The 26,365-nt window shown below is 38.5% G+C and overlaps 1 protein-coding gene and 1 long non-coding RNA gene across 3 annotated transcripts in view; one reads left to right on the top strand and one right to left on the bottom strand.

The window, feature by feature from the left end:
* Positions 1-26,365, bottom strand: part of VEPH1 (ventricular zone expressed PH domain containing 1) — a 102,642-nt gene that overhangs the window by 63,648 nt on the left and 12,629 nt on the right. The gene's annotated exons all lie outside the window — the stretch shown is intronic.
* LOC136393266 (uncharacterized) lies at positions 482-4,253 on the top strand. 2 transcript variants are annotated; one of them, XR_010749069.1, is made up of 3 exons: positions 482-735; positions 2,192-2,328; positions 3,386-4,253. It is a non-coding gene; the product is annotated as an uncharacterized lncRNA (long non-coding RNA). The 2 variants fall into 2 exon arrangements; XR_010749068.1 differs by having other exon boundaries at positions 2,176-2,328.

Below are 26,365 nucleotides of genomic sequence, written 5' to 3'. Positions count from 1 at the left end.
GTCTTTGCTGTTGTTAACAAAATCTATGTTTTTTTCTCATTAGAACTTTTAGTTATTACTGATTAAATCAGCCTAGAGGTTTGATTTTTTAAAATGTTTATTTTGCACCCAGATTTTTAGCTCCACTCTCAATTTTGATAATTTTTCAGATTATTCTTATGGGTTTTCTGGAAAGATGATATCTATACCTTTTGTATTGTATATTTTTAGGTTTCATTTCTTTAACCCTGCCAATAAGTCTTATTTTAGGGCTGGAGGCAGATGACCAACCACAAAGGAATGTCTGACTTCACAGGCCGAGAAGTCCTGGATGATTGAAAACTGCTAGAAGTTAAACATACTCAAACTTCCATAAAAGACCATTCTTTGTCCAGAAACCAATCGGATGATGCCCCACTACCCTTTCTACTCCCCTCCCCTAATCCTTAAAAAGCATGGTCCTAGCCTGTGCCTGGAACCACTCTCCCTTACAAGACAGCCTGGCAGGGCTGCTTTCAATAAAGCCTGTTACACTGGTCTTTTTGGACTCCAATTAATTCTGAAATTTGGTGCCAAAACCTGGGACAGGGTAGTGGATGCCTGGACACTCCCTTCCACCAGCCAAACTTACTACCAGGGAAGCAATGGGCAGCAACAACTCATCCCGGGCTTACTCCCTGATTCTATTTGGCTGTGTGAACATAGGTTGATTGGCAGGCTATCCGACCCTGTCTCAAAACCCTGCTGGACCAGAAGGTAAGGAATTTTTTCTCTTTCTAATCTCTAGTAGGGCCCTATTTATCCCTCACCCTCACTCTCTCTCCTCTGAGGTCCCTAATTGGGAGGTCTTTACTCCAGGCAGCCTGTAACATGAACTTACCTGAAAGTCTAGGTGCCTAGCCAGGTTGCTCCTCTTTCTCTTGAAAGCAAGATTTCTGGTGATGATTGGCCTTCTCGTTTTCCATGTACAGTATAAAGAATAGTTGAAAGAGTCAGAGGATGCTCTTCTCTTTCTCTATTCTCTGCCCACAATGGGCTCCTCTCAGTCCTGACCCTTAGAGACTGTCTCTTAAAAAACCTCACCAAACTCAGTCTCTCAGATCTCAAACTGAAAAAATTAATCTTCTTCTGTAACACAGCATGGCCTCAGTACAGACTAGATAATGGCTCCAACTGGCCCGGAAATGGAACTTTTGATATTAACATCCTCCCGGATCTAAATAATTTCTGCCACCGGACTGGGATGGTTTCAGAAATTCCTTACATGCACACTTTCTTCTACCTTCGCTCCTGTCCTTAATCTCTGTGCTGCCTGTTCTACACGCAGGCCATTTTTGGCCAGAGAAACCTCACCTAAAACCTCTGCTCCTAATCTTTCCTTCTCTGTGGACTCCCAACTCTCACCCCCTCCTGCCTGACCCCCCTGCCTGACACCCGGGGGCACCCCTCTCTCAGGACCTCTCTCTGGTCACTCTGAAGATCTCTTCCACTTGAGTCTCTTCCCTCCAGAAAGCCTCCACCCTTTGCGAATCCTTTTCTCAATCACTTGCAAATGCCTTTCTCTTCTTTGACCTCTCCTCCCTCCTCACAGGCTGAAGCAGCAGTGCCTTTCTCCCCCTCGTCCCCTCCCTTCTCCTCAGAGGCTCTAATCTTTTTGATACCTCTGACCACGTAGCACCACCACCAGCACTTCAATCTCCTCTTCCTCCTGCAGATTCTGACCCTCCTTTCCATCCAGGTGTTTATGCTGTCCATCCATCTGCTTCCTCTCTTCCTTTCCTCTATGCTGACAACTCCCTGCCATCTCGAAAAGCTTAAAAAGGCAGAGTTGTCTATTAAGCTGTGTGAGTAAGCAATCTGTTTTGTCTCTTTGTTTGTCAGAAAATATCTCTAATATAATTTTAATTGAAACAAGTAAAGCATGCTTTTTAAAGTTTCTTTATAATTTATATGTAAAATCTTTGTTTAATGTGTAATTGTGTCTGTTGCTAAGGCCTTAAACTGATAATTACCTGTCTCTTAAATCAAGGCTTAATCATCCCCACAGACTCACCCTGCAATACCCCCATTCTTCCTATTTGAAAACCTTCAGGGGCTTATTGCCTCATACACAATTTAAGCCTAATCAATGAGGCAGTAGTTCCCCTCCATACAGTAGTCCCTAATCTCTAGAGGTTATGTCACACACTCCTCTAGGCTTTGAGAGCTCCAGCTCCCTAAAAGGCTTCATAGGATTCCATCATGGCTCTGCTTCAAGAGTGGAAGGAAACATCCTTGAACTGAAGCCTTTCAGGCTTCCCAGCCCAACCAAGGGACACATCTCTGCTTTGGAAAGAGGGACACAAGAAGGTAAGCTGCCCCCTTGCTCCATGGAGGAAGGGTTTAGTCTCTTCTAGTCCTGCTCCCGCTACCTGTGACCTGGCTTTGCCCAGAATGCTGGGAACTGCCACTGAAGGCCCAAGGACATCGTTCACAAGCTTAAGGTATTTCTTCCAAGTAGCAGATAAATTAATCTCATTTCTTGTGAACACAAGGGCCGTCTACTATGCCTTGCCTAAATATTTGAGTTTTATCTTTACCCTCGAAGATCTCTACTGTGGGTATTGACAGTCTGATTTTGTTGTGTTATTTAAGGTATAGTGTCTCCTTTATTCCTCTTGTCTCAACACCCCATGCCTATTGTAGGCTGGGACCTGCTGCTAATTCCAGCTAGAAGCAGTGGTCACTAAATCTTAAACTCTAGCTGAAAAATGTAGAAATATGACCACAGCTCCAATGCCTTGTGGACTTTTCTGAATATGTGTAACTCTTGTTCTTTAGGACATTTCTCAGACTTAGTAACATTACATTAACATGTTAAGAACATTTGTGACTATAAAAATTTTATTTTTAATCCTGTTATAGTAGTTAGAAATTTATTTTGTTTAATAATCTAGTAGGCCTTAGTCATTTTATTAAGATGATTGTTATAGTATTTGTTAACATTTGAATTTTATTGTTAATTGTATATTTTTTCAGTCTGCCTTAAAACTGGAACATAGTAATTCATATGAATAGATCCCACTCAGAACCAGTGGGGTCTTGGGATCCTTATTGCCAAAGGTATATTCAAAACCAATTAGAAAAAGATTTGGCCAACAGGAAAGAAATAATTAGAAAAACCAAACTTAGAATCTACTAAATTATGGAAAAAAAGAATTTTCCCAAGTAAACATTTAAAATAGAATTTAATAAAATAATTGACAAATGTTAGGAAATTGTTATATAAAATTCTTTCTAAGTTTAACTTGCCCATTATAGTATTAATTAATAGTTGTGCCCACCCATACCAAAAGGTTCAGGCAAATAAATTACATGAATCAAATAGTAAAAGAAATGTAACCACCCTTTCCCTAACTACTTGCAGGATTTACAGGTTACTCAGAAAACTGTTCAAAGACTGTACAAGAGGTGCTTCCAGCATTACCAGTAGATCAAGAACATCACCCAAAGACTGACTTTCATGTGAACAGGTCCATACACTGTGATTTTGACAACTTCCAATGCTGCTAAAGTAGAAAAATGGCATGCCTCAATCCAACCACAAACCTGAAGCTGGTTGGTCTACATATGGTGAATATATGAAAAAACTAAGAACTCTTATAATCAGACTTTGGGAAAAGGGAATCTAGGGTAAAAAGAAAGTCAACTTAATTGTCACTAAAGGTTAAAGATTTTTAAATCAAGAGTTCTGACTAGAGAGGAATTGTATGGTTTTGATAATAGAAGGTGGAAGTTATGTAAATACTTTTGAAAGAAAAAGGAAAAAGTAAGTTTTTATGAAATCCAGTTATTTCTGGATAAGAAAGTGCATGAAAGCTGAGGGTTTATGTAAGTTGTAGAAGGTTTGTGCAGGTTGTAGGAGGTTTGTACAGAGAAAAAAGAATTTGAACAGTCAGAAAACTGGTTTTTGAAGAATGTTTAATAAGTCACCCTAGCTAACAATCCTGTTGTCTGTGGCGATTAGTCCTCTTACTTTAATATTGTCTTGTACCATGTTTAATCAATTTTATAGCAAGGTTTGTTCCTGTCTGTTAAATATCTGTTACATGTTTTAAGTTAATATCCCTAGACAACAGCCTCATACTCTTCAGTAAATTAAGTCAAGTATTTGACTTAGGAAATAGAACCAGTGGGATGTTGTAAGGTACCAAAAATCTGAAAATTGATGTTGATATTCTGGGAGGAAAGGTCAGGCTTTCCTATCAGGCCTTTCTGTCCTGTCCCTCCTTTAGGGAGGGGAGGAAAAAGAATGTAGAAGTTTCTGGCTGGCAAGAACAATGGGTCATCCAGTTTTAAATCTAAAATAAAGGTTAACCTAGAAACTTCTCTTTCAATAGGAGACAGCATTTACATACCATCTTGCATTGATTGTAGTTCTTCCCCTTTCCTGGAATCATGAGGGTAAAATACCTCTAGACTAGTGAGGGAAGATGAACCCTGAAAGATTTGTAAACATCTTTGATTATGTTACCTTAAGAGTATGCTTTACTGCTCAAGGTACTGTTCCAATAAGTCACCTCCCTTATAACCTCTACTACAGCACAATAATTATCCAATTTTTCAAAAACCATCACAATTATAGAGTCAACTATCAAGTTTCTCCAAAAACAAATGGATTATTTTCTAATCCCGTTCGATTCACAGGACCCCCTACTCTTACAGCTTCACAACATAAATGCTCCTATCCCACCACACAGCTATATCCCTGGCTCACTACCCTTACCACATGGCTGCAATGCTCAAAACAGGCCTCTAACTATGCCCCCCCAGTTGGGGCTGCACTTTTCTCCACCTTGACCATCTGGAGTTCAGAGTCAGACAGACAAAACCAACCCCTTGTCCATCAATTCTCTATCCACTTCTCATCCTATATCATCCAATCAGGGAATTTCTACATGGGTGGGACCAACATGTATATGTGTCACCCTAATAATTAGACAGAAACCTGTACCCTAATCTATCTCACCCCAAATATCAACCTAATCCCACCCCATGAGCCTCTTCCAGTTCCTAGTACACTATTCGTCAATCTAAGGACCAAATGAGCTATACAGGTAATTCCTCTCCTTGTTGCTTTAAAAATTTCTATAAAAATAGGTCTAGGGGCAGGGGGACTGGTCACTGCCCTGTCTTATTCCCACTCTCTCTCTCTCTCTCTCTCTCTGAAGCCTAGCAAATTCATAAAAAACAAACCGAGTCATGGAATCAGTGGTTTTGCACAAAGTAGGTGTCTTGACTATTGCCTTTCATTGGTCCACTCATTCTCTTATTTATTTTTCTAACTTTTGGATGCTAACTTTTATGTTTGTCCACTAGTTTCTTACAGAACTGCATGCAGACGTTCACCAATCAGAAAATTGGAAAAATCTACCTAACCCTACACACCAACCCTGAAACTTGCCCTCACGAAACAGAAAAATCTGGAACCCTATAAATACACCCCTACCTGAGAAGAAGCCATCACTGCATCTCTGTACCCCTCACTGAGAGTGATCCTTAGAGAGGCCATAACCCCTCACTGCCCCTACTCAGCAGGAAGAAGTTACAGAAGATAATGACCTCTTTCTCTTTTCCCTTGAGGCCTCTCTAGAAACCACTCTCTTTCCTTTTTTATATCTGTCAAATAGTCGGGAACCTTAGGTTTCATTTCTTTAACCCTGCCAGTAAGTCTGTTTCAGGGCTTGCGGCAGATGACCAATCACAAAGGAATGTCTGACATCACAAGTTGAGAAGTCCTGGATGATTGAAAACTGCTAGAAGTTAAATATACTCAAACTTCCATAAAAGACCATCCTTTGTCCAGCAGCCAATCAGATGATGCCCCACGACCCTTCCTATCCTTTCCACTAACCCTTAAAAAGCGTGGTCCTAGCCTGTGCCTGGCACAACTTTACCTTACAAGACAGCCAGGCAGGGTTCCTTTCAATAAAGCCTGTTACACTGGTCTTTTCAGACTCCAATTAATTCTAACATATATCTCATGGCTTATTGTGTCAGCTACAATTTCCCAAGCTATTTCACAGAAAATTGATAACAGCAAGAATATTCATTTTGTTTTTGGTATTAGTTCCTTATTTTTGGTCAAAAGCAAGAAGATATTATAAATGTCATATGATATAATAGATGTATCACTTTATTTTTAAATTTTATATATTAATTTTTTTAATTTATTTTTTCAGAGACAGAGAGTCAGAGAGAGGGATAGACAGAAACAGACAGACAGGAATGAAGAGAGATGAGAAGCATCAATCATTAGTTTTTTGTTGTGACACCTTAGTTGTTCATTGATTGCTTTCTCATATGTGCCTTGACCATGGGGCTACAGCAGACTGAGTAACCCCTTGTTCAAGCCAGCGACCTTGGGTTCAAGCTGGTGAGCTTTGCTCAAACCAGATGAGCCCACGCTCAAGCTAGAGACCTCGGGGTCTCGAACCTGGGTCCTTCGCATCCCAGTCCAATGCTCTATTCACTGCGCTACTGCCTGGTCAGGCTATATATTAATTTTTTAAATGTATCTATAGAGGTAACCAAACATTTTTTAAATCTGGTTTTAGATACAAAGTATGATATTACCATATAGTATGAAATTTCTAGATATTAATTCATCCTTCCATTTATAGAATAAACATCACTTGGCTTGGTAGGTTGTTTTCGTATGTTTTCTTTTACCTTCTTCCTTTGTTGTATTTTTTATTTTAATGAAGCAGAATTATTACACTTACTGGAACACAATTCTGCTGTGCATCACTTTTGTTTATTACATACGGTGAGTTACAGATATTTTCTTCCGTGGATATAATTGTACACATTTATTCCACAACCACTTAATAATGTATAATGCAACAGAACACATAGTTACTTCTCTCTTTTTGTTACATTCTACAAATCTCTATATATTTGTATCACTTTTCCCACTTTTAAAAGTACACATATAGCCCTGGCTGGTTGGCTCAGTGGTAGAGCATCAGCCTGGCATTTAGATGTCCCAGGTTCAATTCCTAGTCAGGACACACAGGAGAAGGGCCCATCTGCTTCTCAACCCCTGCCCCTCTCACTATTCTCTATCTCTATCTCTCCCTTTCCTGCAGCCACGGCTTGATTAAAGCAAGTTGGCCTCCAGCTCTGAGGATGACTCCATGGCCTCTGCTTCAGGTGCTAGAAAGCTCAATTGCTGAGCAATGGGGCAATGCCCCAGATGGGCAGAGCATTGCCCCCTCGTGGGTTTGTTGGGTGAATCCCAGTGGGGGCTCATGCAGGAGTTTGTCTCTACTTCCTCTCCTCTCACTGAATAAAAAAAAATATGCACACATATACACAGTTCATTGATTCTATCATTCTAAGAGTCTCTAAAGTCAAAGCTCTAATAATAACAGCAACGACAACAAAAAGGGTTTCAGAGTTGATAGTATCACTGAAATTTCCAGCAGAAGCAAAGTACTTTGAGGGGATGAAACACTCAACTCAAACAAGTCAGTATTCACACAGTAGAATTTTATTTAAACTGAACTAAAAAATTCAAAATGATAATATTCAAGGAAATTAGCCAATATGACATAAGCACACATCAGCAGGTAAAACTTAGAACAGATTAGATATATGAAAACCAAGTAATGTAATTGTTGACCTCAAATTATGTAATTATATGTTCAAAATGATTCAGTGTATATAAAAAAAATTTTTTATGAACAAAGGCCAAGTTACTTTAGAAAAGACCAGAAAAATGTTAATGAGAACCATATGATATTTCTAGAAATGAAAAAACCTGATGAATGAATGAAATAGTAGATAATACAGCTGAGAAAAGACTCAATGGATTAAAATATGGAGCTGAGGAGAATAATGTATCACATATAGACAAAAATATATAAAAGATTAAGAGACATGGAGGGTAAACTAAGACAGAATATGAAGGACATAAAGGCAATAATTTTTGTTGGCCTTGTTTACTATTATATTCCCAATGCCTGGAATATTGTTGAAAAATAGAAGATAAATAAATACTTGTTGAATGTGTAAATGAGTAAATAAATAAGATTTTTCAGAGGGAGAGATTAGATGTAAAAGACAATATTTAACAATATTTTAAAACTTTCCAAAACTGATAAAAGTTATAAAACTTGAATACAATACACAATGAAGATTGAGTAGAAATATGCAAAAGAACCATACTTAAAAACATAATAGAGACATAGAACACCACAGACACAGAGAAAATAATAAATACAAGAAAAAGTAGATTAGCTATTAAAAATGACAAACTGACAACAGATTTTATAACAGCAAGAGTAGAAATTTCTGAGAAATAAAAAGACTGCCAATATAAAAATTTATATCCAGGTAATTATCATTCAAAATTGAGAGCAAAATAACTTTTTGTAAATACAAACATTAAGAGTTTATCACTAATACATCATCATGGAAGGGACTTTTAAAATGAATCCTTCAGAAAATGGAAACTTGGATTTAGAAAAAAAAGGAAGACAAAGAAAAGAATAATCAGAAAAGAAATAGGAAAATATTAGGTACTCAATATTGATTGGATGAATTTTTTAAAAATCCATAATTTTAAAGAATAGTTTCTAGGGTATTAAACAAGGTGGAATGAAAGTGCTGCTTAAGAATTATATGTAAGATGAGCATTAAAGTGTCCCAATGTCTTTATGGTACTATGAGAATAAACCTGTTGAATAACTTTAGATATAGTTATCGTAATTCTACAAATGTAAGAAGGTATGAATTTTATAAGATCTTCCATTATGAGGAAAGAGAAAAGACTGCCAATTAAGTTATGAGTAATATTATGTCCTAAAGAGAATTTTATGTAAGACATGAATAAATGGTACTAGCCTCTCATTTCTCTACAATTTCTTTAATCTCTTTCAAGGGAATTGCCTTTTTATTTTATTTTTCTTTACATTACTTGGTGTAGTGTACTAGACCATCTTTTAACAATATCTCAGTAACAAAAAAGTAAGCTCTCTTTTAATTTCTATAAAGCTCTCAGTTATTATTTTGCAAGACAATGTGGAATTTCTATTATTCCTACCAATGGTGAATACTTGGCTCAATAATACAAAAGTTATATTTTTCACTCCATAAAACGTACTTTTTTCCCCAAAAGTGGAGGGAATATGCCCGTGTGTCTTATGGAGCAAATGTTCATTTCTTTTAGCTGCTGTGGGTTCCCAGACAACTAGAAGAATATTTGAACATTAAAGTCTCTTCTCATTTGTTAATAACAGTGCTAATGATTGTTAACACTGCTGTTGAGCTTACATTGTTGAAATATTATTGTGGTATATTTTATTAAATATTTTAACACACCATTTAGTTCAGAATATATATTATTTAATTTCCCTCCTTAAAACCTTAGGTGCATCTTATGGTCAGGTGCATCTCATGGAGAAAAAAATACAGTATATTCTGGCGCTCTCTTCCTATACTTTTATGCATTGTCTTAAGTTTTTGTTTCAGTGCCACATTATGTCTAGAAGTTATGAAAACATTTTAAATATATATCTAACACAACATTGGCAATAAACAATAATGCACATAAATGAGTTGAATGGTGGCAACATGAAAAGCTATGGCAAATCCATGCACATGCAGGAAATGTCAATTATATTATTCCTAATACCTCATCAATAGCAACTGTAAAAATAACAGTCAGTTATAAAATATATACTTGTTTCAGAGATATAAATATATGAAAAATAACTATTTTAGAATTGATGAAATATGGAGAATATGTTTTCTGAAATTGTAAAAATACTAAAAGTATAAAAATAGAATTGCAAATCAGTAGAGCCAACAGAATTGGAAAATAAAATAATAAAAATATAATTAAAAATTGTAGAAAAGAAATAAAGAGAATTTTTAAAAAATCAGAAAATATAACAAAAGAGTGGAGAAATACATTCACATATTTAATTTATCACAATAAATATAAATGGACAAAATTAACCAATTAAAAGACAGGTTTCTATTTGGGTTATTTAAAAAGTCTATGTACATGATGTTTGCAAATTATATTTAAGTCATAAAAACACAAGAAAGTAAAAAAAAATTAAAAAAACAGAAAATAGGCAACTACTATGCCAAAGAAAATCAGCAAAACTTATTAAAATAAAAATTTTTAGTATATAATAATAAAAAGAAAATTTCTCCAAGGATAAAATAACAACTTTAAACTTGTATATACATAATTAAAAAGCTCTCAGATTCATAAAGCAACCTTGCCAAAATTACAGGGAAAAACTGACAAATTCAATATTATAGTGGAAAATTTTCTTTTTTTTAAATAAATTTTTATTAATGGTAATGGGATGACATTAATAAATCAGGGTACATATATTCAAAGAAAACATGTCTAGGTTATTTTGTCATTAAATTATGTTGCATACCCCTCGCCCAAAGTCAGATTGTCCTTCGTCACCCTCTATCTAGTTCTCTGTGCCCCTCCCCCTCCCCCTAACTCTCCCCCTGTCCTCCCTCACCCCACCCCTGGTAACCACCACACTCTTGTCCATGTCTCTTAGTCTCATTTTTATGTTCCACCAATGTATGGAATCATGTAGTTCTTGTTTTTTTCTGATTTACATATTTCACTCCTTATAATGTTATCAAGATCCCACCATTTTGCTGTAAATGATCTGATGTCATCATTTCTTATGGCTGAGTAGTATTCCATAGTGTATATGTGCCACATCTTCTTTATCCAGTCTTCTATTGAAGGGCTTTTTGGTTGTTTCCATGTCTTGGCCACTGTGAACAGTGCTGCAATGAACATGGGGCTACATGTGTCTTCACGTATCAATGTTTCTGAGGTTTTGGGGTATATACCCAGTAGAGGGATTGCTGGGTCATAAGGTAGTTCTATTTGCAGTTTTTTGAGGAACCACCATACTTTCCTCCATAATGGTTGTACTACTTTACATTCCCACCAACAGTGAATGAGGGTTCCTTTTTCTCCACAGCCTCTCCAACATTTGCTATTACCCGTCTTGTTGATAATAGCTAATCTAACAGGGGTGAGGTGGTATCTCATTGTAGTTTTGATTTGCATTTCCCTAATAACTAATGAAGCTGAGCATCTTTTCATATATCTGTTGGCCATTTGTATCTCTTCCTGGGAGAAGTGTCTATTCATGTCCTCTTCCCATTTTTTTATTGGATTGTTTGTTTGTTTGTTGTTGAGTTTTATGAGTTCTTTGTAAATTTTGGAAATTAGGCCCTTATCTGAGCTGTTGTTTGAAAATATCATTTCCCATTTAGTTGGCTGTCTGTTTATTTTTATATCAGTTTCTCTTGCTGAGCAAAAACTTTTTATTCTGATGTAGTCCCATTCATTTATCTTTGCCTTCACTTCTCTTGCCATTGGAGTCAAGTTCATAAAATGTTCTTTAAAACCCAGGTCCATGAGTTTAGTACCTATGTCTTCTTCTATGTACTTTATTGTTTCAGGTCTTATATTTAGGTCTTTGATCCATTTTGAATTAATTTTAGTACATGGGGACAGGCTGTAGTCGAGTTTCATTCTTTTGCATGTGGCTTTCCAGTTTTCCCAACACCATTTGTTGAAGAGGCTTTCTTTTCTCCATTGTGTGTTGTTGGCCCCTTTATCAAAGATTATTTGACCATATATATGTGATTTTATTTCTGGGCTTTCTATTCTGTTCCATTGGTCTGAGTGTCTATTTTTCTGCCAATACCATGCTGTTTTGATTATCGTGGCCCTATAATATAGTTTAAAGTCAGGTATTGTAATGCCCCCAGCTTCATTCTTTTTCTTTAGGATTGTTTTGGCTATTCGGGGTTTTTTATAGTTCCATATAAATCTGATGATTTTTTGTTCCATTTCTTTAAAAAATCTCATAGGGATTTTGATGGGAATTGCATTAAATTTGTATATTGCTTTGGGTAATATGGCCATTTTGATTATATTTATTCTTCCTATCCAAGAACAAGGAATATTTTTCCATCTCATTGTATCTTTTTCGATTTCCCTTAACAATGCTTTGTAATTTTCATTATAGAGGTCCTTTACATTCTTTGTTATGTTTATTCCTAGGTATTTTATTTTTTTTGTTGCAATCGTGAAGGGGATTATTTTTTTGAGTTCGTTTTCTAATATTTCATTGTTGGCATATAGAAAGGCTATGGACTTCTGTATGTTAATTTTGTATCCTGCGACCTTACTGTATTGGTTTATTGTTTCTAATAATCTTTTTGTGGAGTCCTTCGGGTTTTCGATGTATAGGATCATATCATCAGCAAAAAGTGATACCTTTACTTCTTCTTTTCCGATATGGATGCCTTTTATTTCTTTGTCTTGTCTGATTGCTCTGGCCAGAACTTCTAGCACCACGTTAAATAAGAGTGGAGAGAGTGGACAACCCTGTCTTGTTCCTGATTTAAGGTAGAAAGTCCTCAGTTTTATGCCGTTTAAAATGATGTTGGCTGATGGTTTATCATATATGGCCTTTATCATGTTGAGATATTTTCCTTCTATACCCATTTTGTTGAGAGTCTTAAACATAAAATTGTGTTGTATTTTATCAAAAGCCTTTTCTGAATCTATTGATAAGATCATGTGGTTTTTGTTCTTTGTTTTGTTGATATGGTGTATTACGTTAACCGTTTTACGTATGTTGAACCATCCTTGAGATTCTGGGATGAATCCCACTTGATCATGATGTATTATTTTTTTAATATGTTGTTGTATTCGGTTTGCCAGTATTTTGTTTAGAATTTTAGCATCTGTATTCATTAGAGATATTGGTCTGTAGTTTTCTTTCTTTGTGCCATCCTTGCCAGGTTTTGGTATGAGGGTTATGTTGGCCTCATAAAATGTGTTTGGAAGTATTGCTTCTTCTTCAATTTTTTGGAAGACTTTGAGTAGAATAGGAACCAAGTCTTCTTTGAATGTTTGATAGAATTCACTAGTATAACCGTCTGGGCCTGGACTTTTATTTTTGGGGAGGTTTTTAATAGTTTTTTCTATTTCCTCCCTGCTGATTGGTCTGTTTAGGCTTTCTGCTTCTTCATGACTCAGTCTAGGAAGGTTGTATTGTTCTAGGAATTTATCCATTTCTTCTAGATTGTTGTATTTGGTGGCATATAATTTTTCATAGTATTCTACAATAATTCTTTGTATATCTATGATGTCTGTGGTGATCTCTCCTCTTTCATTTTGGATTTTATTTATTTGAGTCCTGTGCCTTTTTTCCTTGGTGAGTCTTGCTAAGGGTTTGTCAATTTTGTTGATCTTTTCAAAGAACCAGCTCCTTGTTTTATTGATTTTTTCTATAGTTTTTCTGTTCTCTATTTCATTTATTTCTGCTCTGATTTTTATTATCTCCTTTCTTCGGCTGGTTTTGGGTTGTCTTTGTTCTTCTTTTTCTAGTTCCTTAAGGTGTGAAGTTAAGTGGTTTACTTCGGCTCTCTCTTGTTTGTTCATATAGGCCTGAAGTGATATGAACTTTCCTCTTATTACTGCTTTTGCTGCATCCCAGAGATTCTGATATGTCGTATTTTCATTTTCATTTGTCTGTATATATCTTTTGATCTCTGCGCTTATTTCTTCTTTGACCCATTCATTTTTTAGAAGTATGTTGTTTAGTTTCCACATTTTTGTGGGTTTTTCCCCCTCTTTTTTGCAGTTGAATTCTAGTTTCAAGGCTTTATGATCAGAAAATATGCTTGGTACAATTTCAATTTTTCTAAATTTGCTGATATTGTCTTTGTGGCCCAACATATGGTCAATTCTTGAGAATGTTCCATGTACACTAGAGAAAAATGTATACTCTGTCGCTTTGGTATGAAGTGTCCTGTAGATGTCTATCATATCCAGGTGTTCTAGTATTTCATTTAAGGCCACTATATCTTTATTGATTCTCTGTTCGGATGACCGATCTAGAGCCGTCAGCGGAGTATTGAGGTCTCCAAGTATGATTGTATTTTTGTTAGTTTTTGTTTTAAGGTCAATAAGTAGCTGTCTTATATATTTTGGTGCTCCTTGTTTTGGTGCATATATATTAAGGATTGTTATGTCTTCTTGATTCAGTGTCCCCTTAATCATTATGAAGTGACCATTTTTGTCTCTGAGTACTTTTTCTGTCTTGTAGTCAGCATTATCAGATATGAGTATTGCTACACCTGCTTTTTTTTGGGTGTTGTTTGCCTGGAGTATTTTTTTCCAGCCTTTCACTTTGAATTTGTTTTTATCCTTGTTGCTTAGATGTGTTTCTTGTAGGCAGCATATAGTTGGATTTTCTTTTTTAATCCATTCTGCTACTCTGTGTCTTTTTATTGGTAAGTTTAATCCATTTACATTTAGTGTAATTATTGACACTTGTGGGTTCCCTACTGCCATTTTATAAATTGCTTTCTGTTAGTTTTGTATCTAGTTTGATTCTTCTCTTTTGTTTTTCTATCATTTGTTTTTGTTTGTTTGTGTTCCATACTTCTTTCCTCTGTTGCTACCTTTTTTAAGTCATGTGTTTTTGTGGTGGTTTTTTCTAGGGTGGTTACCATTAAGTAATGAAAAGGGTACCTACCATATTCATTGTAGTACCCTATCTTATAAGTATTTCTGCACTTCATCGTCCTTTGCTACTGTTAATCTCCATTCTCTCCCCCCTTTTTTTCCTTTGTTGTCACAGTTTAAGTTTGGTTTTATTGTGTTCTTGGTGGAGCTGTTACTTGTGGTGTTGTTTTCTTTTGTTCTTTGAATCTGGTTGGAAAACCCCCTTTAGTATTTCCTGGAGTGGGGGCTTTCTGTTGATAAATTCTCTCATCTTTTCTGAATTTGTGAATGTTTTTATATCTCCTTCATACTTGAAGGATAGCTTTGATGGGTATAGTATTCTTGGCTGAAAGTTCCTCTCTTTCAGGGCTTTAAATATTGGGGTCCACTCTCTTCTAGCTTGTAGAGTTTCTGCTGAGAAATCTGATAATAATCTAATAGGCCTTCCTTTATATGTTGTACTCTTCTTTTCCCTGGCTACCTTGAGAATTTTTTCTTTGTCATTGGTTTGTGTCATCTTTATTATGATGTGCCTTGGAGTGGGTTTGTTGGGGTTAAGAAAACTCGGTGTTCTGTTTGCTTCTTGAATTTGAGGCTTTAGTTTTTTCCACAGGCTTGGGAAGTTCTCATCTATTATTTGTTTGAGTATATTCTCCATTCCATTTTCTTTCTCTTCTCCCTCTGACATACCTATTATTCTTATGTTATTCTTTCTGATGGAGTCAGATAATTCCTGTAGGGCTTTCTCGTTTTTTATTATTTTTGAGTCTCTTTCTTCTTCTCTCTGTTGTGCCTCAAGTTGTTTGTCTTCTATTTCACTAATCCTATCTTCAATCTGGGCTGTTCTAGCTAAGCTTGTTACCTCGTTTTTCAGCTCGTGAATTGAGTTTTTCATTTCTGTTTGATTTGTTTTTATAGTTTCAATTTCCTTGGTAATATATTCTTTGTGTTCATTGAGTTGTTTTCTGATCTCCCTATATTGCCTTTCTGTGTTTTCTTGTATATCTCTGAGTATTTTTAAGATTTCTATTTTAAATTCTCTGTCATTTAGCTCCAAGGCTTCCAATATGTTAAGTCTTTTCTCCATAGATTTTTCCACATCTATTTGTGTTACCTCTCTTTCTTTTGTATCCATAATATTCGATTTCCTCTTTCTTATTGGCATCTGAGGGTGGTCTTGTTGATAGCACTAATTAGAATTAATAAAGAATAAAAAGTAGAAAAAAAAAAAAAAAGGTAAAACACCCCACAAAAAAAAGCAGTAATAATTTATTATTTCCCCCTTTTTTTCTTTCTTCTCTTTCCCTCCTCTCCCCTCCTCAGGGAAATATCGTGCCTATAATGGAGGGTCTGATTTGCGGTGAAGAGTTCAAGGGGCAAAAAAAAAGGGGAGTAGGGACCTACTAAATGCAAAAAAAAAAAAAAAAAAGGAAGAAAATCATAGACAAGCATAAGATGATTTGCTTGTGGGTGATGGTCAACTAAGAGATATAATGAGAGGGATAAGAGGGAACCAAAAAAAAAGGACAAAAAAAGGCATAATAAAGAAGAAAAAAATAAAAATAATAAGTAAAAATCTGTTGTATTAAGTGAAGCGGAGACTAAATACAATGGAGACCTTGGGTTGGGAGGACCCAAAATGCCACAAAAATAAACAAACAAGAAAAAAACAAAAACAAAAGTGAAAAAGAAAAATAAAGCCAAAAAAAAGCTTTGAGTCCCAAATTAACTAATTTGTTCGTGATTGAGGATTAAATGGGAGGAAAGTAAAATGAGAAAAGAAAAAGAAAAAACGAATAGAAAGGAAAAAATAAGAAAAAGAGAAAAACGAAGGAAGAAATAAAAAAGTAAGGGAAAAAAACAAAATAAAGCAAAACAAAAAAAAAAAACAAAAGAGGAGAAAGTGAGAGTTAAGTGTTTTGGAGTATAATCTTAAAGGAGGGTGAGGATGTAGAAGAGAAATAAAATGTAACACTTATGGGTAGTGTAGTTCAAGAAAAGGAAGCATAAGATGGGCAGAGAATATAAGGACCGAGGTGGAGGAAATAAAGGCAATAAGATAGAAGAAACAAACAACAACAACAAAAAAAAAAATTAGTGGAACAAGTTGTAAATTCTGTGGATTTTTCTTGATTTTGAGATGTTAACTTCTTCCTTTTTCTTTTCTCTCCCTCTTCCTGGTCGGTGACTCTGTACCCCAGGCTCTGCCCCTGTGTCACACTTAGGTAGGGATTTGCAGTTGATGGGATTCTATGGCAATGTCATATAATTGGCTTTAGTCTTGCTGGTAGTCAAGGCTTGTTGGCGTTTGCAGGGTCCAACGATGAGAGAGTTTGCTTTCCTGGATTCTCTCTCCTAGTCCCCCCTTCCTGAATTAGCAGCCTGGTGATCCAGCTATAAGGCTGCCACTGCTTCTGCCTGGGGAGTAAGAGGCTCAAAGAGCTGGGAAATCCCCACTCTATCCCCACTCAGTGCAAAGCTTTGGGAAAGGCTCTGGCAGTCAGGGCCTCCAGTGTAATCAGGCGGGGGTGGGAGTCAATTGTTGTCAAGGTGACTGTTCAGCGCCTAGCATTCCGTTGGACCTCTCAACCCAGGCTTTCCACACTTTGTAGCCTATTTTGGCTGGGAAGAAGAGGCACTAGTCTCTGCTTGCGACTAGTGTGGTATAGATCTTATTATCTGCTAAGTCCTTCTTTTTAGCATTTATCCCTGAATATGGAGGCTCTATCAATCAGAAGTTGCCCCCGCCCTTTTAGCGAGAGGCACTAAAAAATATCACACCTCTTGTCTTGGGTCGGTGAACTGAGAGAGATCTTATCAATTAGAACCGAGGGTGCGCAGATTTCACGGGTTAAGTTAATTTCAGTAATTGGGTCGCAGCTGTGCTCCCGAAGGTATTTCAGGCTGCCTGCGCGTGCCCCTCCCCCAACGCTTGATTGTTAGCTTGAATGGCTGGGTGAGGTGCCCCGCCCGCGGAGAGAATCTCCCAAGTAGGGAATACCGCCCTGGGGCCTCTCCTGCTCCCCGTGCACGGGCCGCTGGGAACGTCAGCGGCGCTCGCTCCGCAACTGAACCAGGCGCTGCCCGCGGCTGCTCGCGGCGGCGGTGCTCGCTCTGCAACCGAACCGGGCGCTGCTCGCGGCGGCTCGCGGCGGCTCGCGGCGGCGGCTCGCGGCTCCCGAGTATGGGCTGACTCACCACCACCACAGGCGCACTTCCTCGCGGCTTGAATGAACGTCCCTGCGGTAGCTTCCTCCACACCCTCGTCTCCCAGATCCAAGTGATAACAGTCCCTTCGCTTTCAGTTTGTGTGGAACTCCGGAATGCTCCGAAGATAAATTTTCCTGTTTCTAGTTGATAAATTTGTTGTGATTTTGGGGAGATCTGTCGGACGCGCTGCTCACGGCGCCATTTCCGTGACGTCACTCCTATAGTGGAAAATTTTTAAACATTTCTCTTAATAACTGACATTTTAAGCAAGCATAGATATACTGAGTGAGGATATAGTAAATTTGACCAATAAAATAAGAATTTTATAAACTAAGATACTTAATATCCTATACCCAATAATTAGGAAATATACATTCTTCTTCAGCCTATACAAACTGTGTAAAAAAGCAGTGTACTATGGTCGCTAAGAACAATTTCTGAAGCCAAACTCTCCAGGCTTGATTCTTGGCTCTAGTACTTACTAACTATAAAATTTTGGACAAGTTAACTTGTGCCTCAGTTTCCTCTTCTATAAAATAAGGATAATATTATCCCTCTTATCTCAAAAGCTTATTGATAGGAATAAATACTTTAACATATGATTAGCTCTTAGAATATCTTGGCACATGGGGAGTGCTACACAGTTTTTGCTGTTATTATTTACTCAGATGAGCCTAAATTACCAAGCAAGTCTCAATTACTTCCAAACAATCAGTATCATGTAGTTCATATTCTCTGACTATAATGCAAAAAAATTTAAACTTAATGACAAAAATACTTATAAAATTTCTTTGGGAAAATATAACAAACTTCTAAATTACTTATGGATTGAAGAGGAAATTGCAATCAAATAAGAAATTATTTAGAATTCATAATGAAAATACTATATCTCAAAAGGGTATGTGGTTAAGCTAGAGTTTTATACTTACATTTATGGTTTTAAATGCTTTTATTAGAAATAAGAAAGTAAAAATATCAGAAGGCTAATTATACAATTGAGGGGGTTAGAAAAAGAATACAAAAATACAACCAGAGAAAGAACAAAGAGGAAACTAGTAAACATTAATAAAGAAGTTAATGAGAGATAAAAAGATCCCATATAGATAAATAATAAACTAAAAGCTTTTAAAAAAAGGACAAAGAGCTCTAAAAATACTGACAGAAAATATCAGCAAAAAAGAGCATTTAAATACAAATGCAGGAGAACACAAGAAATAAGATTATGCAAATAATTTTATGCCAATAAATTTGAAAACTCAGATAAAACATACAATTTCCTAGAAAATGTTTTTACCAAAAGTGGCTAAAGAAACCACTCAAATTTTCTGCAAATAAATTGATTCAATCTATTTTTTTTAAATCAATTGAATCAGTAGTTTTAAAATCTACTCAAAAAAAAATCTGAAACAAGGCAAATCTTATGATACCCAGAGGTGTTTACAGCTTTCTATGAAATCAAAGAATAGATCATCACAATCTTATAAAACTTTTATAAATAGTAGAAATGTGGAAACATTTCCAATTTATTTTATGAGACTAGTGTGTTTAACTTGATACAAAGCCAGGTAGAGACAGTAGAAAAAAAGATCATCAGAAGCTAATCTCATAGTTCCAAAACTCCTTCTAAAATAGCATACTGTTAGGCAGGATAGTTCTCAGGGCAGGAAAAGGGGAAGGGAACAAGGGGGGTTTATCTCACCCATTGAATGACCAGGTGTCCCAACAGTTACAAGAAAAACTACAAAGGGGAGCCTTGAACCCTGATAACAAGGAACCAAAGCCTTGAAGCTAAGACCCCAATAGGCAGGGGCTCAGACTGAGTTTGCCCCCTGTGACTTTGCTTAATAAACTGCTTGCTCTGCTTGAATGCTGCACCCTGAATCTCACCTAAGTTCTTTCTCACAAACATGACAAGAACTGAGGTAGAAGCCCCAGGGACTCGGGTTTTCTCTGGTGATGAAACCAAATCAGGAAATATGTTAAAATAAATGTCAATTTTTGTTTTATCCCAAGAATGCAATAATGGTTTCTTTTTAAAAATCTATTACTGCAATTTACATTAACAGATTAAAAGGGAAAAAATATCTCAGAAGAGCAGAAAAAGCAGTTGATAAACAATTCTTAGAAAAACAGAAATAAAACTACCTTAGTCTGATAAAAGGCATTAACTAAAAACCTGGGGCAAACATCATAACTACCTTGAAAAGTCAGAAAATTTCCTTTAAAGAATGAGAAAAGGATTTCTGTTATGCCCAGCCTATGCAACATTATTCTGGAGTGCTAGTCAGGACAATGAGACAGGGAATCAAAGGCAGAAGGATTAGAAAGGAAAAAACAAACCCATCATAAAAATTTTCAAAGAATGTGTTTCTCTCACCCTAAAATAATTCTTTCCTGACTCTAATTACCTACCCATTTCTCTGCCCCTCTTTGTAGGAAAATGCCTTGTCACAGTTAATTCTATTCAATTTTTCTCCTCCCATTCTGTCTTTAACTCCAGTCGAACATTCACCACTATTTGCCAATGATATTGCTTATGTCAAGTCCCATGACCTTCATGTGTTTGAATCAAGGTTGATTTGAATTCTCAAATCACTAGACCTACCAGCATCATTTAATAATGCTTTGTCCTTGACACGGTGTCTTCACTTGGCTTTAAAGATATCATGCTCAGCCCTGGTCTGTTGGCTCAGTGATAGAGAGTTGGCCCAGCATGTATAAGTCCCAGGTTTGATTCCCAGTCAGGGCATACAGAAGGAGTGCCCATCTTCTTCTCCATCCTTCCCCCTTTCCTTCTTCTCTGTCTCTCTTTTCCCCTCCTGCAGGCAAGGCTTCATTGGAGCAAAGTTGGCCCAGGTGCTGAGGAAGGCTCCATGGCCTCCGCCTCAGGTGCTAGAATGGCTCTGGCCTTAACGGAGCATTGCCTAGATGGGCAGAGCACCCTCCACAGTGGGCATGCTGGGTGGATCCTGGTGGGCACATGCGGGAGTCTGTCTGTCTGCCTCCCCCCCCCTCCCGGCTTCTAACTTTGGAAAAATACAAAAAAAAAAAAAAGACATCTGATAGATATATGAATTTACCAGAAATTTCAACTGCCCTTTGGTTGTTCCGCCTGATTGCCTGACCTCACCTTTACTTACTGGATAATTGCCTCTGAGCAGTAGAGTTCCAAGAAGCTGGTTAACCACCCTAAGGAGGAGTGTTCCAGAAAGCCGAAATCATAAATCCGCAGGAGGGGACATACCGGAGCTTCTGACTCAGTACCTCCTCAGGCTCTCCCAAACCCTATAAAAATTCATCCCCTAGTCTATACCAGTGCCCTTCTCCCTGGAGAAGTGCCTGACAGTGTTTCTTTCTTCCTTTCAATAAAGCCTGTTACTCTGGTCTTTTCAAACGCCCATGGATTCCAACATTTGGTGCCAAAACCCAGGACAGGGTAATAACTGCCTGTACGATCCCTCTTTGCTGTCCAAACTTACAACCAGGGAAGCAATGAGCAGTGGCAGATTGTCCTGGGCTTACTCCCTAATTCTGTTTGTATGTGTAATTGTAGGTTGATTGTCCGGTGATCTGTCCCTGTCCCAAACCCCTGCCAGACCGAAAAGGTAAGGAGTTTCTCCCTCCACTTCCTCTTTTGGCCTCCAAATTTCTCTCTAAAAACACCCCTTCCTGGTCAGATGGTTTTGACTTCAGACCCCATATCTACAAATGGTCTGCCTCTATTCCTTTATGGACTTCTATGAAAGTCTAGGCACACCTAGCCAGGCCCCTCTCCTATGTCCTGGGATCTCAGTTTTGGGGTAACAACCTCCTGTCTGAGACTCTCTTTCTACAGAAATTTTCTCCTCTCGGAACTGTGACTGAAGGTGAGTATGCCCCCTTCTCTCACCAGTCTCCTCCACTGTGGGCTCCTCTCAGTCCAAACCATCCAGCCAGGCTCCCCTTGGAACATGAGCTCCTCCCAATCTCAGGCCTCAGAGACTACTACTCCTCTACTCCTTCAGGACTCACTCTACTGTCTGAAGTTCACATTTTGGGAGGTTTCTACTCTGAGCAGCCTGCTTCTATGGACTTTCTCAAAAGTCTAGGCACCTAGCCAGGTTGCCTTCTACTACTATTACAATATCCTAAGAGATCTTGACAATTTCTGCCACCAGACGAGGAGGGCATCAGAAATTTCTTACATGCAGGCTCTCTTCTCCCTTTGCTCCTGGCCTTAATCTCTGTGCTGCCTGTTCTACATGCAGGCGATTTATTGGCCAAAGAAACCTCACCTAAAACCTCTGCTCCTAATCTTTCCTTCTTGGTGGACTTCCAACTCTTTCCCTCTCTTGCCTAAACCCCAGGGACATTTCTCTCTTGGGACCCCTCTCTGGTCCCTCTCTGGACCTCTTCTGCTCCAGTCTCTTTCCTCCAGAAAGTCCCCTCCCCTCTCTTTGCTGAATTCTTTCTCATTCACCTGCAAATACCATTCTCTCTTTCTCCTCTCCTGCTGGCCAGGGTCCCCTTCCTTCTCCACTGTGTTCTCACACCCCTCCTCCCTCCTTACAGATGGGTGGCTCTGTCTCTATTTCTTCTTTGACCCATTCTCCCCTCCCCACCAGCTTTGGCTATATCTTACTCATCCTCCCACTTCACCAGTTTTAGCTACGGCTATGCCCTTCTCCCCTTCATCCTCTCCTTTCTCTTCAGAGTTTTAAATCTTTTTAACTCCTCTGACCATGTGGCACCACCACCAGCACTTTAGCCCCCTCCTCCTCCTCCTCCTCCTCCTGCAGATTCTGACCCTTCTTCTTTCCATCTAGGTGTTCACACTGTCCATCTGTCTGCTTTCTCTTTTCCTCTCCTCTATGCTGACAACTCCCTGCCATCTCAAAAAGCTTAAAAAGGCACAGTTGTCTATTGAGCTGTGTGAGTGAGTAATCTGTTTTGTCTCTTTGTCAGAAAACATCTCTAGTATAATTTTAATTGAAACAAGTAAAGTGCACTCATTTAAATTTCTTACTTTATAATTTGTACATGAAGGCTTTGTTTAATGTGTAACTGTGTCTGTTTCTAAGGCCTTAAACCAATAATTACCCACCTCTTAAACCAGGCTTATTCATCCCCACAGACTCTCCCTGAAATATCCCCATCCTTCCTGTTTGAAAACTTTCAGGGCCTTACACCTAATCAATGAGGCAGTAATTCCCCTCCATCCAGTAGTCCCTAATCTCTACAAGTTACTGTCACACGTTCCCTCAAACACCACTCACTTCATGATCCTAGACCTTCTTTACCATTCCTCTACACCCTGACTCTTACTTTCTGTTTGCCTTTACCTGGAAATAATGCAGCCCAGCAATTTACATGGACTGTCTTACCCCTGGGGTTCAAAAGCAGCCCACACCTGTCTGGGCAGGCACTATCTCAGGATTTAGCAGCATACAATCTTAAAACTAGTACTCTCTTACAATATGTAGATAACCTACTCCTTTGCAGCCCCTCCCTGTCTGCCTCAAGAAGACAAACCACCATCCTTCTTAACCTCCTCACCATAAAGAGATATCATGTCTTCTCTGCTAAGGCTGAACTTCACTCTTAGTCTGTAGTTTATCTGAGCATTGCCTTAACCTCCACCACCTGAGGTCCCATCCTAGATCAAACTCAGACCCTCTGCAATCTTCAACCACCTAACACTGCAAATCAAATCCTTTCTTTCCTCAGTCTAATAGGCTTCTTTAGACACTGGATTCCCAATTTTACTCTCTTAGTCAAGCTCCTCAGTGAGATCTTCTGAGAATGGCTTTTAAGGTCTATAATGGCCAAGGAAGTAACAGAAAAAGCAAATAAGGCCCAAAAGTGGTCAGGAAATATCAGCTTTTGGCATACGCTCTTAAAGGCTTCAGTGCCCTAAAGGACTTCAAAGAATTTCATCATGGCCCTACTTCAAGAGTGGAAAGAAACATCCTTGAACTGAAGCCCGCCAGGCTTCTCGGCCCCACCAAGGGACATATCTCTGCTGTGGAAAGAGGGACACGAGAAAGTAAGCTGCCCCTTGCCCCATGGAGGGAGGGTTCAGTTGCTTCTAGTCCTGCTCCAGCTACCTGTGACCTGACCTTGCCCAGCATGCTGGGAATTGCCACTGAAGGCCCAAGAACATTGTTCATGAACCTAAGGTGTTTCTTCCAAGTAGCAGATAAACTGATCTCATTTCTTGTGAACACAAGGGCCATCTACTATGCCTTGCCTAAATATTGAGTTTTATTTATCCCTCAAAGATCTCTACTGTGGGTATTGACAGTCTAATTTTATTGCTTTTTTAAATTGTTTTTAATTTTTATTTATTTATTTATTTTTTACAGAGACAGAGAGTGAGTCAGAGAGAGGGATAGACAGGAACAGACAGACAGGAATAGAGAGAGATGAGAAGCATCAATCATTAGTTTTTCGTTGCACATTGCAACACCTTAGTTGTTAATTGATTGTTTTCTCATATGTGCTTTAACCTTGGGCCTTCAGCAGACTGAATAACCCCTTGCTGGGGCCAGCAACCTTGGGTTCAAACTGGTGGGCTTTTTGCTCAAACCAGATGAGCCTGCACTGAAGCTGGCGACCTTGGGGTTTCGAACCTGGGTCCTCTGCATCCCAGTCTGATGCTCTATCCACTGTGCCACTGCCTGGTCAGGCTGCTTTATTTAATGTATCGTGTCTCCTTTATTCCTCTTGTCTCAATGCCCCATGCCTACTGTAGGCTGGGATCTGCTGCTAATTCCAGCTAAAAGCAGTGGTCACTAAAACTTAAACTCTAGCTACAAAGTGTAGAAATGTAACCACCTTTTCCCTAAGTACTTGCAGGATTTACAGGTTACTCAGACAACTGTTCAAATACTGTTCAAGAGGTGCTTCCAACATTGCATCACCCAAGGACTGACTTTCACATGGACAGTTCCACACACACCAGGATCCTGACAACTCCCACTGCTACTAAAGTAGAAAAATGGCATAACAACTATATATGTCTCCCTAATAATTGGACAGAAACCTGTACCCTAATCTCACTTCAAGTATCAACCTAATCCCACCCCATAAGCCTCTTTTAGTTCCTAGTACACTACCCATCAGTCTAAAGACCAAACAAGCTGTGCAGGTAATTTCTCTTCTTGTTGCTTTAGGAATATCTACAGAAGTAGTTCTGGGGGCAGGGGGACTGACCACTTCCCTGTCTTATTCCCACTCTCTCTCTCTCTCTGAAGCCCAGCAAATTCGTAAACATGGAATCAGTGGTTTCACACAAACTGGGTGTCTTGATATTGGTCCACTCACTCTCCCATTTATTTTTCTAACTTTTGAACCCTGCCTCTTACATTTGTTCACTAGTTGCTTACTGAACTGCCTGCAGATCTTTGCCAATCAGAAAATTGGAAAAATCTACCTAACCCTACATATCAACCCTGAAACCTGCCCTCACAAAACAGAAGAATCTGGAACCCTATAAATACACCCCTACTCCAACTACGCTAGGGGGGTTTATGAAGGGGGCACCCAATAGGGATAACAGCAGGAAGTATCTCTAGAAGATAGCCAGTCTGAGACAAACCTCCTTCCTGAACTCCATACCCTTTCCTTCCCCCAACCTCTTTTCCTTTTTATCATACCACAGAGTTGAGAAATGATAGATATATGAATTTACCAGATTCCAACTGCCCTTTGGTTTCTCCACTTGACTGCCTGACCTCACCCTTACTTACTGGATAATCACCCCTGAGGCAGTAGAGTTCCAGGAAGCTGGTCAACCACCCTAATGAGGAGCGTTCCAGAAAGCTGAAACCGTAAATCCGCAGGAGGGGACATACCAGAACTTTTGACTCAGTACTTCCTCAAGCTCTCCCAAACCCTATAAAAATTTACCCCCTAGTCTGTACCAGTGCCCTTCTCCCTGGAGAAGTGCCCAGTAGGGTTCCTTTTTTTCTTTCAATAAAGCCTGTTACTCTGGTCTTTTCGGACTCCCACGGATTCCAACAACAACATGCTCTTCCAACCTTCCAACTTTATTTCCCCTTCCCTGGGAAAAAAGAGTTCTTTAATAATCCTTCATCATCTCTGTGACTTCTCAGAACTAGGCTTAGTATTTAAACTTTCTTATTTTCTTTCCACACTCATTCCTTTTTTGTGATCTCATTCAATCTCAAGGCTGTTAAGTTCCAAAATGATAATGTCCAGTCCAAATTTTACTCTTTACTTTCAGACTCATACATCCAACTACCTACATGACATCTCTGCTCAGACATCAGACATTCTATAATTTACATGTGTTGGGCAAACCAATGTGTTTCATATATGTTAAGTTTGCTCACTTGTATTTTGCATTGGTGTGGGCAGCAACATGTGTGTGGTCTGTGGAAGGCTATGGTGCTTGCCCTCAGGGCAGCAGATTGCAAATTTCAGACTGGCTGCCTCTGCGACAGCAGGGACAATACATCTGGCACAGCAGCCGGATTTAGATCAGATCAGTATGGATCCACTGCCACCTTGAGGGGTGGGGTAGAGGACTGATCATTGCTTCCCAGTGTGGTTCTTTATGGCTTTCCTTTTGGGGACCATGGGCTGGGTGTTTTTTACAGCCCT

This window comes from Saccopteryx leptura, chromosome 2 (genome assembly GCF_036850995.1).
Source record: "Saccopteryx leptura isolate mSacLep1 chromosome 2, mSacLep1_pri_phased_curated, whole genome shotgun sequence".
NCBI lineage: Eukaryota > Metazoa > Chordata > Mammalia > Chiroptera > Emballonuridae > Saccopteryx > Saccopteryx leptura.
The sequence above is the reverse complement of the archived record's forward strand: the minus strand, read 5'-3'. Positions and strand labels throughout refer to the sequence as shown.